This window comes from Sceloporus occidentalis, unplaced genomic scaffold (assembly GCF_023333645.1).
Source record: "Sceloporus occidentalis isolate IW3139 unplaced genomic scaffold, rSceOcc1.0.p SCAF_4, whole genome shotgun sequence".
Classification (NCBI taxonomy): Eukaryota; Metazoa; Chordata; class Lepidosauria; order Squamata; family Phrynosomatidae; genus Sceloporus; species Sceloporus occidentalis.
Genome location: NW_028316984.1, coordinates 100,882,390 through 100,897,217, shown reverse-complemented (window position 1 = coordinate 100,897,217; position 14,828 = coordinate 100,882,390). Strand labels below are relative to the sequence as shown.

General features: G+C 39.3%; 1 protein-coding gene across 7 annotated transcripts in view; it reads right to left on the bottom strand.

Annotated features, from left to right (window-relative positions):
• The window catches only part of SOX6 (SRY-box transcription factor 6), a 582,676-nt gene that overhangs the window by 486,429 nt on the left and 81,419 nt on the right, over window positions 1–14,828 (bottom strand). For 5 of the 7 annotated variants that reach the window (XM_089521088.1, XM_089521086.1, XM_089521092.1 and 2 more), the window contains exon 2: window positions 7,385–7,447. The gene's annotated coding sequence lies outside the window, so the exon portion shown is untranslated. Of the gene's footprint in view, window positions 1–4,930; window positions 5,006–7,374; window positions 7,448–14,828 lie in introns of all 7 variants that reach the window. The other 2 variants (XM_089521089.1, XM_089521087.1) reach the window with 2 other exon arrangements.

Below are 14,828 nucleotides of genomic sequence, written 5' to 3'. Positions count from 1 at the left end.
TAAACATCGCACTGCTGGAGCAACCAGAAGCTGGCCCATGTGTGGGTGGCTACATGGCTTAAAGCTGGCTTCCAAGCATCTTGAGGGCATGCACTGTCTGCATACCATGCCCCCCAGATGCCCAGAAGCTGCCTTTTTATGCCAGTCTGTTTTGGACCTAAGCATGCAACGTTCAACAGAAGTCCTATGAGAAGCCACCTGCAACCTGGGTCTGGGATGCAGGGTTGTGACCCAGAACTGCCATCCTGGACAGAGTCTGCCTAAGCCATTGACCTGAGCAGAATTTATATTATCAGTGCTCCATATGTCAGATTTACACAGAAACAGTTATAGAATTTGTGGATGTAATTTTAAAAAATGTTTTTAAAAGTCTCTTTGCACCTATTTTCACATTTTACTGTGATACATGTTTCATTAAGACTTGTATTTTGCTTCAAATCAATTTTAGACATACAGATGTTTTTATAGTACTATCTTTATCAAACTGTGTGCTAAGTGGGTAAAAGCTCTCTTTTGCCTGCTGTAAACTTATATCACCAGGCCTCTGAACAGCACAGTTATTTATTGTTGATCTCATCCATCCACTGAGCCGTTAACCTTTTACCGCACCATCTACTGTGATGAATGAATGGCTAGTGCTAAGTGATTTTGTTTTTATATCAGTAGATGAATCAATCCACCCTTAAGATATTGGAATAGGGTGTTGTGGGTATAGACAAGCTCACATCTCCATATATACTCTTGAGAGGGAAAAGGGGAAAACCATCTACCATCTTGATTCATTTAGTAAATTTAACTTTGAATCTATTTAATGTTCACCTTATGAGAAATACCATATAGTTACTAATTTCACACAGTACCATCAAGTATTTTCCTGGTGTTTTTGCATTACCCAAAGGTTTTAAGACAACTGTAATTAGCCTTAGTAGTAGTATTCGAAGTAATACTATTCAAAGACATAGCCATGTTAGTCAGTATCAGTGTGCAAAGGAATAGCACCTTTGAGACTGAGAGAAAGAAGTTTGCAACATATGCTTTCACAGAAGAAGCTTTCAGGAAGTAGACTCAGTATACAGAAGCTAAGGCTGCAAATCTCTTTCTCTCAATAAGTCTCAAAGGTGCTACAAGATCCCTTTGCATGCTTTACCCTTAATACTTCCCCATGTACAGCAAATGTTCAAAATATATATGAAATTAAAAATTCACAGAGGTCAAGAAGTATGCACTCTGTCACCTGCAAAGTTGTATGAGCCACTCAAGGTGAAGGGATCTGTCACCTTCATTCCCTTCTACACTTTGCAACACTTACATCCTGCTGAGTGGTGCATACTAATAAACTTCAGCAGATGGAGAGGGTCCACTGCAGAAGATAAGATAGGGGTAATTGATTTCACTGGTGTTTAAAAAAATCTCCTTCTATGGATTTGGATAGCATGAGGTAAAAAAAAATCACTACTTTTCACACTCTGTAACCTAATTCTATTTTGCATGATCTAAGAATTTCCCCCAAGCCTAAAGGTATGTACATAAGAAAAAGTCTGAATCACAGGCAAGTAACTGATAGCCCCCTATATATCTGTGGCTTATAATACTCATCATCCATTCTTAGCCATTTTGGCTGGTGCTGATGGGAGATGGAGACCAACAACATCTGGAGCACCACAGGTTCCCACACCCCAACCAAAAACTTCACACAGCTGCAAAAACAGGCCCTTTAGTGGGACTGCTGTGTAAATTTACAGCGCTTCATAAATAGAGAGGGAGCCATCAGGCAGACCCAGCAACATCAGGGACTGCCTGAAGGAAGAGGCCCCTCCCTCCTCAACTGTCATCTCGGCCTCAGAGGGAGCCATCAGGCAGACCCAGCAACATCGGGGACTGCCTGAAGGAAGAGGCCCCTCCCTCCTCAACTGTCATCTCGGCCTCAGAGGGAGCCATCAGGCAGACCCAGCAACATCGGGGACTGCCTGAAGGAAGAGGCCCCTCCCTCCTCAACTGTCATCTCGGCCTCAGAGGGAGCCATCAGGCAGACCCAGCAACATCGGGGACTGCCTGAAGGAAGAGGCCCCTCCCTCCTCAACTGTCATCTCGGCCTCAGAGGGAGCCATCAGGCAGACCCAGCAACATCGGGGACTGCCTGAAGGAAGAGGCCCCTCCCTCCTCAACTGTCATCTCGGCCTCAGAGGGAGCCATCAGGCAGACCCAGCAACATCAGGGACAGCCTGAAGGAAGAGGCCCCTCCCTCCTCAACTGTCATCTCGGCCTCAGAGGGAGCCATCAGGCAGACCCAGCAACATCGGGGACTGCCTGAAGGACGAGACTTCTCCCTCCTTTAACTGTCACATTGTATTTTGTATGTATTGCAATTTTTTACTGTACACCGCTATGATCATTGCGGAATAGCGGTCTATAAATAAAATGTATTATTATTATTATTATTATTATTATTATTATTATTAAATAAAGGTTAATAATAATAATATGTACCAAAATGACAGAAGTGATCGACCTTTGAGTTCTGTCACTCTCAAAAGCTTGTTTGCTACTTAGCAAGACAGAACCATTTAGCCAAGGGGTTCTAGATACCTATGGTAGTAGCTCTGATACTGGGGTTATTTTTTGCCATTGATTGCTCCTAACTCAAGACACACAGTCACTCTTGAGACTGAAACATCAGATCTAAACCCTGAGAAAGAGGATCATACTAGATGAAATGTATACAACTACAAAACCTCATACATAGCTTAAAATAACTACAAGATATTTGGATCACAGTACTATATGTTTTTATAGGTGTAATAAGGAACCTTAGTTATGCACTCAGTATTTCACAGGTTGTATTATATTTCAGTATGAAAAAAAAGTTTCAAGATTGCCACACTGCCATATGTGATGAATATTTCAATCAGTGGAACAGTGCAGTATTTATAATGACAACAGATTTTTTTCTTACTAAATAATTTATCTCACCAATCTTTTTTGTTTAAAATACCAATTTGATGAGGAGCTAACCATTCACTTCTGTCTCCCTAAATAACTAGCAGACCAATATCTAAAAATAATCCAGTAGATTAACATCCTGAATTCTTAACAGTCCTCATGATAACCCTCATATACCTCAACCAGCACTGCATCTGTACTGCAGTAACAATGCTGTTTAACACCATTTTAACTGCCAAAGCTCAATCCTCTGAAATCCTGGGATTTGCAGTTTGTTGTAGCACCAGAGCTCTCTAATAGCAAGACTACTTTCTCACAAAACTACAAATCCCAGAATTTCAGAGCATTGTGCCATGGCAATTAAAGCTCTGTCAAACTGCACTGTTTCTGCAGAGCAGATGCAGCCTAGCTTGTATTCTCTCTGACTCCATAAGCTTATGTTTCTGCTTCAAAATTTACACATTACATTTTCTTGTCACAGGATCAGCTCATATCTGAATCCCAAAGACAACTCCAGCCAAAATAATTTGGAGAGCCAAAGAATGGAAACATATTTATTGGACTTATATCACCAAGTCCTCCCAAAAATAGGATTTATGCAACTCAGTCAACTCCATAAATGTTATATGGTAGAAAATGGGATACTGGAAATTAGTTTGTAGATTGATACCTCATAACAACCTGTTAGAATCATCATCCAGAACATCCCTGGGAAAAAAAATGTTTTTTACACACACATACATCTCTTATCAAGACTCCATTCTGACTTTCTTGCTTATAAAATATCTTAAAACCCCTAATATGACAAACAGCATCCACTTATTAAAAATACAATATTATTCTGCTTCACAGATGTGCGTGTAATATAAATATGTATGCACTGGACATAATGGAGATTATCACATGGAGGGTTATCATCCCTAAAATGTGGCTAAATCATCCGAAAACTGTGATGGTGTGATTGTCAGTCGTGCTTGTTTCCCATTATTAAATTATTAGGGAGGCATCCTGCTCCTCTCCCATCATCAAAGCATTCACACAGCAGCCATTTCTCCCATAACGGAAGTTCCCATTATAGGAGAAATGGCTGCTGTGCAAATGCTTTGGTGAAGGGAGAGGAGTGGGATGCCTCCTTGGTGATTTAATCACAAGAAACAAGTGCAATTGGCAATCACACCATCACGGTTTTTGGATGATTTAGCCATGGTTTAGCGATGGTAAGCCTAGACCAAAGGTTAAGGCTGACTTGCAGAGGTTAAAACTGTTTATCTCTTAACTAACGGTAGATTTACACAACTTGCAAGTGTGGGTGACACATTGCAGTTAAAAACAACACAAAAGAGTTTCCATATTGCCTCAACTTACCCAAGATAAAAATGCTTGCTAGTTAAGACAGTATGAATGTTCAGCCACAAGTCATCAAGACATGATGAATCAAGTAATGAAATGCTTGTGTGAACCAGTGCAAGGTCCATCGCAGAGCCTAGATTTTATATTTAGCTCAAGGGAATTTAAAGTTATAAGCTATAAATACTGGATCTCTACAGAGTACAATAAATCCTTTAAATGACAGAGCAAGATTAGTCAGCTGCACTGTAAAATGTGCTTCACAAGTCTATCAACATGTATTACGCTACAATTCTAAACATATTTGCTAGGGAACAAGCCTAACTGATTATAAAGGAACTTGCTTCCAAGTAGTATTCTTATATTTTAACCTTGAGCTGTGAGCATCATTTTAAAGGAATTAAAACTAAGGGTGTTTTAATGTTCTACCATGGATCCTGTCCTTCTAAAATAAGTCAATGAAATGTCTGTGAAGTTAACTTTAAATAGAGTCAATGGCAGCCTTACTATACATAATACTTCAAGATTCAGTATATTAACTACAGCCTACTTACTTTATCTGAATGCTATTTTCCTGACCACCTATATCTTCTCATCCCATCTGACCAACGCCAGAAAGAGCACTTTATGTGAGAAATGCTACCTTTTCACAGATCAACAATCCTTCCTCAATCAGATTTCCTTTTTTGGAAGAGGGCCATTTTCAGCATTCCTCTCTCTTATTCCAGAGTATGCAAATATGAATAGATGTACAAACACAGAACATAGTATTACAACACAGAACATAGTATTACATTTTCCAAGACATCCTTTAGGATTATTATGGTATATATTATATACACCTATGCATGCACACATATTTCTACTTTGTTGTTAACTGTCCCCCAAGTCAACTTCAAGTTACGGCAGCCCCATGAATGAGAAACCTGCAAGTCACCCAGTCATCAATAACCCACTGCAAACACCATAAATGTATTAAGGAATACATTATGAGTTTTTACTACACACACACACATCCATTTTGATTGTTTCAGATTTATTTACCCAGAATGCCACCACAATGATGTTGTTAAAACAGAATTCAGATGCAGTAACATATTGTAAACATTTTATCCAGTATGTTGTTATGCATCTCTACTCAGAACTGTGCCAATTGATTCAATAGGTTTATTCCTAAGCAAGTTTACATAGATATTAGCTGTGACTTATGAGTCTCCCTGATTTCACTGGGTCTAAGTATAGATGACTGAATCTAAACCAATGACTCTCTCTTTCCCAGATTTCTAAAATACAGACCATATTCCAGTTTCTCTCTCCTCTTCTGATCCCCCCTTGTTCTCATCTTATTTCAGTTGCTGCAAACTGAGTTCAAAGAGCAAAAGTAGTTTTACTCAGCAGCCAGGGGAGAGAAGAGAAGTAAGAATGGAGTCTTGCCCTCCTCAGTGGATGCGGGCAAAAGCAAATATGAATACAGATTGAGCATCTCTTATCTGGAATTCCAAAATCTGAAATACTCTAAAATCCAAAATTGTCCACAAAATTGGATGGTTGAGATAGTGATATCTTTACTTGCCAATGGTTCAGTGTATACAAACTTTGTTTTGTGCACAAAACTATTTTAAAATGTCATGTATAAAATTACTTTCAGGCTATTTGTATAAGGTGTATATGAAATATAAATGAATTATGTGTTTAGACTTGGATTCATATGCAAATATTCCAAAATCCAAAAAATAATCCAAAATCCAATATCAAAGCATTTCAGATAAGGGATACTCAACCTGTATTAATATATTCTTTGGTTGTAAAAATCTATGATTAAAAACAACTTAGCTAAGAAAAAGGTGGGCAAGTTTCAGTTCTTTGAACAGGGGATAAACAAAGAAGTTGACATGGCTCTACATGTGCTAATCTAAAAAATGCTTGTACCTATTCTATTTGTGTACCCTGGTCCTAGAGACATTCTTCCAAAAGAACAAGTTGACACTGTGAAAGTTGCTATGGCCTGAAACAGGTGGGCCAAAAGGAGCAGCTTCCAGCTACTCCAGGGGCATAGCATTCATATGAAGCATGCCCCAGAGCTCCTGCCGGCAGCTGGCTTTGGGATCATAGTGGCAGCCCACTATGAGAGCGGGCCATGTGGTTGCCACAGTCCCTGGCTAATCACAGGCCAATCGCAGGAGGATGCATATTACCAACTGATGCCTAGAAGTCAAAACCTCTACTTCATCTGTTAGCTTCATGATTTTTTTCCAGCGCACATGCATTGCAGTAGTGATTTGGCAACCCTGGCAAACTATATTAGAATATACAGGCTTGTAGCTCAGGGCTCCCATTCACTTCGGATTCTGGTCTGTCAGGATGAGAGACAGAAGCACATTTCATTCCATAAATAAAATTGAATCCTTGAGTCACCAGGACTGGTCTTCTAATTTCTCCTATAGTTACAGGAGGAGGAAAGTTCTCTTCACATTCAATTAACTCACCAAGGGGAGAGAAGAAGAGAAGGCAAAATCTTGCCCTTCCCTATAGGTTCAGACAGAAGTAAACTGCAGCCTCTCCAAGATTGTGTGTTCTTCCCATTTTGTCATCTTCAGCACACTCTAATGTTGATTGACAAAAGATGCCCTAGTTTTTATCTGTGAAATGTTGGAGGGTGTAGCATAGGCCATACACTCACTGGGGGATTATTGGGACCATAGCCACATATCACCTTCTGCAGCTCTAGCTAACATTTTATACACAGCGTGAAGATGGGTCCATCATTGAATGTGCCATCACATGGCATAAGAAAGCCCTTCCTTGAAGTGAATAGTCCAGTTCCAGTGCTGTGTGTGTGGAGAGTATCAGGCCATGAGCACCAAGGCATCATCTAAGAGAAGAGAACTTCAGTGGATCTGTCCCATGAATGGATGCATGGTGGAAACTCAATTGCACCCAGAGTTTTGTGCTATTTATTTTTGCTATGCCTTCATGTTGTGAACACTTCCAAATTCAGTGTTAGACACTGAACATCAATTTACTACTTTTTTAAAAAAATGGCTTTTTAGTCAAGTATAAAAGATATTAAAACATAGCAATACTTACAAATACTTACAAGAAAATCAATTCCAGCACCCAGAAGTCACTGGAAAATTTGTTTTGAATTCATGAAACTGGCCTGCAAAAGAAAAGAAAGGAAAGGGGAAAAAAGAAGACTTAAATTAAAGAGGAGGGAAATTTACTCCTTCTTCCTCTGCCAGCTTACCCACTTGCCTGCATGGGGCACCTGATCACCTATGGTGACCAGACTAGTGCTTAAATATGAGTCTACAACCCACCCCCCCCCATTTTACTGTTTTTTCAGTTAATAAGCATTTTAAATCATGAGCCAAGTTACTAAACTGCATGCTGTAAGAATGTTGTGTTAAAAAATAACTTTGTTTTATTCAAGCCAACAGATGCTAACAGGAAAAACAATTAGATGTGTTTATTCAATGTTGAATGTAGCGTTAATAGAAATGACATATACACCATGGCCAATGATGCTTTCATTCTACATAGATTAATATTCTCCATAGTGGGTGAGTAGAGCCAAACCTAAATTCTTTGGTCTAATCAGTTTGTGGATTAGACTGAAAGTCAGTCTAATACAATGCAGTCAATACAGTATTAAGCATTATTCAATTTAACTTTCCCCCCTTCTTTCCTAAATGCCCCTTAGAAAGGTAACAGATGCAACTCAGAGCCACAGGATTGCCTTATAACATTCTTTTGCTCACACAAAGAGGCACTTCATGGCTCTAAATATCCCTGGTTTGCTCTCTCCAGAACCCCCAAGTGTTAGAAGGTAGTTCAGCAAGGAGTTTATTTTTATTGTTTGCTCTATGCAGCTGTTTTGGTTCCTGAGAAAACAAAAGGCACTTTGTTCAAAGCCCTCCTCCCCCCCCTCCCCCCCCCCCCCCCCCCAGAACCTGGACATGGATACTAGCAATCTATCCTGAAATAGAAAGGAATATGAAGCATTAGTTTGGATTGTAAACCTGTGCCACTCCCACTGAATTGTTTGCAACTGATCATTTGGAATGGTGGAACTGCAAATAAAAATGTATTACTGTAGGTTCCTGCATTTGGTAAACCTCAGAATTGCAACCATAGAGAGTTTCTGTACAAAGGCTTCCACAACTTCAAAATCCTATTACTTCTGAAAGATTCTTTGGAGAATTACAACTTGTTGCACAGTGAGCAATCCAACTTCTATTACTACATAGGTTGAGATGGGAATGAGCTAAATACAGTGCAACATTTTGCAAATATTTTTATTGGACTTTTGCACTATTTTAGCATATATTAATTAATATATATTGTAAACTGCTTTCAGTTTCCAGCCTTGGAATAAACCCAAGATATAAATGTATATTAGTGAGGCAGCATAGGAAGTGTCAGATGATTTGCAGCATTACATATTTTATTTTAATTTATCAATAGATATTTCATATACACTCTCTGACACAAAAACATGCATTTTGTGTTGCAGACAAGCATCTTCTTGCTGTACAAAATGAATAGGCAAATGTTAGGCATTTATATAGATGCAAGGGCAACCCCACTATAAGGCAGAGTGGGGCTCAGTGAAATATCGCAGCAAAGTGTTAAGACTACAGAGACGAGTGAAAAATATGGCCTGCCTACTGTTGCCTGGTACAGAAGAAACCATTGTCCTACCACCAGTATTGACATATGATTTGCTGCAGGCCTAAAGAGTAACCCTAACTCCAAAGATGGCCAAGAGCCAGCTGAGTAAACACTAGGCCAGCTCAAGCTGTGCTAAATGCAAAACCCTCTCAGCCTGGGGATTTTCAAAATTCCTTAGCACTATCTTTGCCCTGGCCTAAATATGCTGGTATTGTGGCTTGGTCCCTGGGATGGAGAAGATGTGAATTTGGTGTAACTAGCTCCTTGTTCACCTCACAAATGTTCCACCCCTATTTTGACTCTTCTGCTGGCTGATCTTAAATTATTCTAAGGACAATACATTGGCAGATCATTGAAATCAACTGTTAGAACAGGGTTTTGCTGGTAGAAAAGCATGTCAAACAAACAAACAAACAAGCTTCATTTATATACTGCTTCATACCACCTAAGCAGTGTCTAAGCAGTTTATAACTGTAAGCTAATTTGCCCCCAACAATCTGGGTACTCATTTTAGTGACCTCAGAAGGATGCAAGCCTGAGTCAAGCTTGAGCCCTTTTGCTGGTCTTGTAACTCGCAACCTTGTGGTTTTGAGTTTGAGTGAGTGGCCGCAGTACAGGCATTTAACCACTGTGCCACAAAAACCCTTGTGCCTAACACTAAAACCCCTTACAGCTGCTACATCTTTGAGTTAGAATGGCACTACCCATTGACTACCATACATAGACACTGGATGGGAGATGTCATTTTGTTCTTTCATATTAGGAAGAGAACTGTTTTAGGTCAGTCCCATATTAGTGATTTTTCACAGACATTATCAGCTTAAAAATAATTATTTAAATGAACGTTGATGCCAAGCGACTGTTAGGAAAATTGGATGCGCCTAACCTTTTGCATTTAGAACCGGATAGCCCAAAAGTGTACAGTTTTTATTCTGAGATAATTATATATGCTTACTGGGGGTGAGGACTCAGTAATGCTAAAAGTTTCTACCAGTGGCATCACTAGGTCACCCAGTGCAGTAACTCATGATATTACACACACCCTCCATTGACATCCTCCCATACCACACCATACACAAACCTTAGTATAAATAGTAATTTCTGTATAGCCCTGAATGTAATGGAAATAGTTGTGACATAATCAGCTAGGAAAATTAAATACCTTTACATGACAACATAATATGCACAACCTAAATGCGTTTACATTTATATAGTTTCATGTGGTTACATTGGAAATTTGGTAAGATGTGATGTTTTTAAAGAAAATTTTAAAAGAATATTTTTAATAAAACCTGAGGCCTCGCCTTTCTCTGCCCCGTGAACCTTGCCCCATTCACACCATCTCTGCCACTAAGCTCCAGAGTTAAATGGATGCGAGTGAACACTATTTCTGCCAAAAGACACGGTGTCACACCCCCTTATGGTGTCACCCAGTGTGGCCCACACTCCCCTAGTGACACCCCTGTTTTCAACTATGCGTGCTTTTTTGTTCTACCATGTTCACCCATGTGAATTTTTAATGTTACAAAACACCATTAATTTATCTATTCTTTTCTCACTAGTATTAACCCAGTAAGAAACTGTACCAAAATCATCATGTCACTCAAGCATGAAATGTCTACAATACTAAGCATTCTTTGTCAAAGCACACTACCAAGCCCCACAGAAGTGTTGTGTTCATTTAGTTCTACTCATTATCATACTATTAATTCCCTAATTATATGAAATGAGCATGGTTTTCTGTGTGTGTTGGATTTTGTTGAACAAGCTAGCTGTTCTGTATAGAATGCTCACAGGTTACCCAAACCAGAACCCAAATGGATAATTTAATTACAGAATCAGGAAACCTACAGCCCTCAGGATCCCCTCTGCTTCCCCCACTAATCTGGTACTAAATTTAGGCTTTTAAAAAAAAATCAATTTGTGCCAAAGGAGACTTTGAAAAGCCTAAATTGCTGCAGTGTCCATTTTACCATGAATATTGTTAGGGAAGTATACGTGAGAGCCAATGTGGTGTAGCAATTTGAATGTTGGACCAGGATTCCAGGAAGCCAGAGTTCAGATCCCTACTCTGCTGTGGAAACCATGGACAAGTCAGACTACCCCAGAGTGAAGTAAAGGCAAATCTGTTCTGAACACATCTCACCTAGAAAACTACATGATAGGTTCACCACAGGTTTACCAAAAGTCAGAAATGACTTGAAGGCACACAACAACATTACTGGTAACATTTTGACCTCTCATTTCATGTCTTTTTAATCCATTTCTTTAAAACATCAGATTTCACTTCCATCAACATTTTTTATCATTCCTAAAATTTGTGCATTGTCTAATAACATGAAGAAGAAACCTCTCTTTTCTTGGTGTGAAATATTGGGCCACATTCAGAAATAAATATGGATAAGCAATGGTGATCCACTCACTTTTCCTACTCATCACTTTCTATGCCACTATAACTGTAGTTTGAGAAAATCATAGCTTGCTGCAAATCCTGGTTCACTGGCAAATTATGGCTTGAGCAAATCATAGTTTAATGTGTTTGTGTGACATCTGTGTATTTGCATGCAACAGCAAACTGTGGTTTCACTAAAAAGCTGGCATGGAAGAAAACTGCAGCATGTGTGATGAGGAAAAGGTTTGTGTGCCTGAGAATCACAGCTGATCATTCACAGACCACAAACCGTAGTTTGTTATTACTGAATGTAGACACTTTAGTACTTCATTTGTTTTAGTCAAATCCCTCTCTTTAGTCCTGCTCCCTTACAGTTTAATAACAACACATGAAAATAAGTACTGTATTAGGTCAAAGTAGTGTGTGTTTAATTTTGGGCTGCTGTTAAGGGCTAAAGGAGGAGGTCCAGAAAAAGAGATGGTAATTCTAGTTTTAACCGAATACAAAATCAACAAATTTCATTTCAGTTATCAATGTGATGCTATTGTGTATGTCTGCAACCAGCTCTGAATCTCATTATCAGATGATTTATGCCATTACTGTGCTTTGGAGACACCAATTAAACAAGGACAGCAGTTCGTAAGGTCACAGCTAATTAATCCGAAAAAGTATAAATACACTTTAATGCACACCACCTCATGTAGAGAATTTAGGAACAAAGCATCAACAGTTTATAATGGGTTACACAATTAAGCATGAAGGTTAAACACACACATACACTCAACTCATCTTCTATGCTTTACTCAAATAGATATTTTATTATATACAATATTTTTAAGTGAAGAGAAAGTACAGGGCAGCAAAAGAACAGCACCAGAAAGATTTTGTATCTGAAAGCCTTGGCGCTTAGGGCAAAAATGCAAGTAAGTGAGAAGACAGAAAAGGGCTAACCCTGCCCAGTGATCCTGAGCAAATTAAGGCCTCCTGTTGTTCTGATAACACCTCAGAACTGGGAATCAGCTGCAGGCTGCACCATTATAAAGGCAGTCAGCTAGGCTGGGGGGAAACCATACAGCTAGGTCATTTCAACTTTGTTTCATCTGAACAAGGTCAGTATATTACAGAACCACTTTTTCAGCAAATATCTGCTAGCCCAGTCTTGGACCTTCCCACTCCTCTTGCTCCAAATACACATACACACACATATTAAAGAAAAACAGCTTCATTTATATACTGCTTCATACCGAACTAGCAGTGTCTAAGCGGTTTACAACTGTAAGTTAATTGCCCCCAACAATCTGGGTATATTGAACTTTATCCTTACTCTGTCCTAAAATATTTTCTCATTTTTCTACTTTTTCTTACTCCTCCTCATCGTGTTCATATAAATGTCGATTGTAAGGCTCCTATGGAGGATTTTCTTATCCTGGGAGGAACTGATAAGCTCACAGGAAAGACCCCACCAATTTAAAGTAAAAGAGCTGTTTACTCCAAAAAAAAAAAAAAGATTTAAAAGGAACTGCTCCACAGCTGTTCTGGGAATGATGCAGTGGTTAAGTGCTGGACTAGGACTAAGGGAGACCAGGGTTCAAACCCCCATTCACCTATGGAAATCCACTGGGTGAATTTTTATTGGGCAAGTCATACTCTCCCAGCTTCAGAGGAAGGTAAATGCAAACCCTCTCTGAACAAATTTTGCCAGGAAAACTGTATTTCACTGTTCACTGTAAGTCAGAAATGCCTTCAGGAAACAACAATAACAACTGTTCAAGCACAGACATTTAAAGCCACATTTTATGTGATCTCAACGAAGGCCCCATACAGACAGGCCAAAATAAAGCTGCTTCGGGTCACTTTGGAGGTATGCTGTTTAAATGATGCATGTGGCCTAAGTGTCCGGAAGCCACGCCAAAGCCATACTCCAGTCCTAAGGACCTTTTTTCCCTCTTTGTACACTTATTACAAACTGCATAAATGATACAGTCCAAAAGATGTTTTTAGTTCATTTTCCTTAGTTGTAACTCAACATAATGAAGGGGAGAATCTTAAAAGAAGCCCTCTTAGCTTTTACCTGCCCAAGGTATATTGGACTGCAGTTCAGAGGGTCCCCCAGCCTGCTATGATGAAACAAATATTGAACACTACTTGCTACTATTAATTTTTGGTTTACATTTTTCATTGACAGAAATGTTCTCAGCAGAGCCACTAACTAGGTGTTATAGAGAAATAGCTGTGAGGGGGACACAATTAATGCTTTGCTCCCCCATAAGAATTCTGCTCCTCAAAAGAAAATTCCTTCAGTCGCTAAATTTCTAGCATTGCAGAGACTAAGACACTGAAAATTGTTCACAGCTATAAGTCTTATGAGCCATAGTTGTTTGAGTGTTTGGACTACAACTCTGGTGACCAGAGTTCAATTCTGCATTTGGCCATGAAACCCACTGGGTGACCTTGGGCAACTCACATGCTCTCAGCCTCAGGGCAAGGCAATGGCAAACCTCCTCCTCTGATTATTGCCTGGGCTTCTAAAGCAATGCATAGTGAATTTTAAAAAATACAAACACAGGTTAAAACACTTTTTAAAAAACTGATTAAAAACAAGGTTTAGGAGTCAAAGGGTCTAAACAGACAGGTCAAAATAAAGCTGCTTTAGGTCACTTTGGAGGTTTGCTCTTTAAATGATGTATGTGTCCTAAGAGGCCAGAAGCCATGTCAAAACCATGCTCCAGTCCTAAGGACTGGAGCACAGCTTTGATGTGGTTTCTGGCCTCTTAAGACACATGCATCATTTAAACAGCAAACCTCCAAAGTGACTCGAAGAGCTTTATTTTAGCCTGTCTGTTCGGGCCCAAAGACTCTTCTAAACAGTACATTCTTTGCTATCTGCCCAAAGGTCCGGAGGGATGGACCCAATCTGACTTCCACTGGGAAGGAGTTCCACAATCGAAGTGCTGCTACAGATAAAGCCCCATCTCATGCGCTCACTAAGCTAAGCTATGCAGATGATAAGACACACCATGCACACAGCTCTGTCCTGGGAACCCATCTCAAGATTCTCTCTTCTCCTTTCCTTCAGCATAGTTTTCATCATAGCTTTCAAGGTACTGTATATAATTTTACAAATTTCGTTCTCACCAAGAAAAAATGTACAAACAGTATGTTTTTAATGTTCTCTTTTTGTATGCTTTTAATTGTATTTTTCCTTTAAATTGTGAGCCACGTTGAGTCCTAATATTGGTGGGAAAGTGGGATATAAATATAATAAATAAATAAATAAACACACACTAGCCACAATTTTGGGAACAAAGCACATAGATACTCAAAACACATGAACTCATATAATGCAATTCTGGCAGCCTAACAATATGCATATAACACTCTTTGCAAAATGATCAGCCTTATCGATTCAAAGCACTCCAGCTACTAAAAGAGGACATTTTTGTAACAAGTGGTTCTCAAGAACCTAAAATCTGAT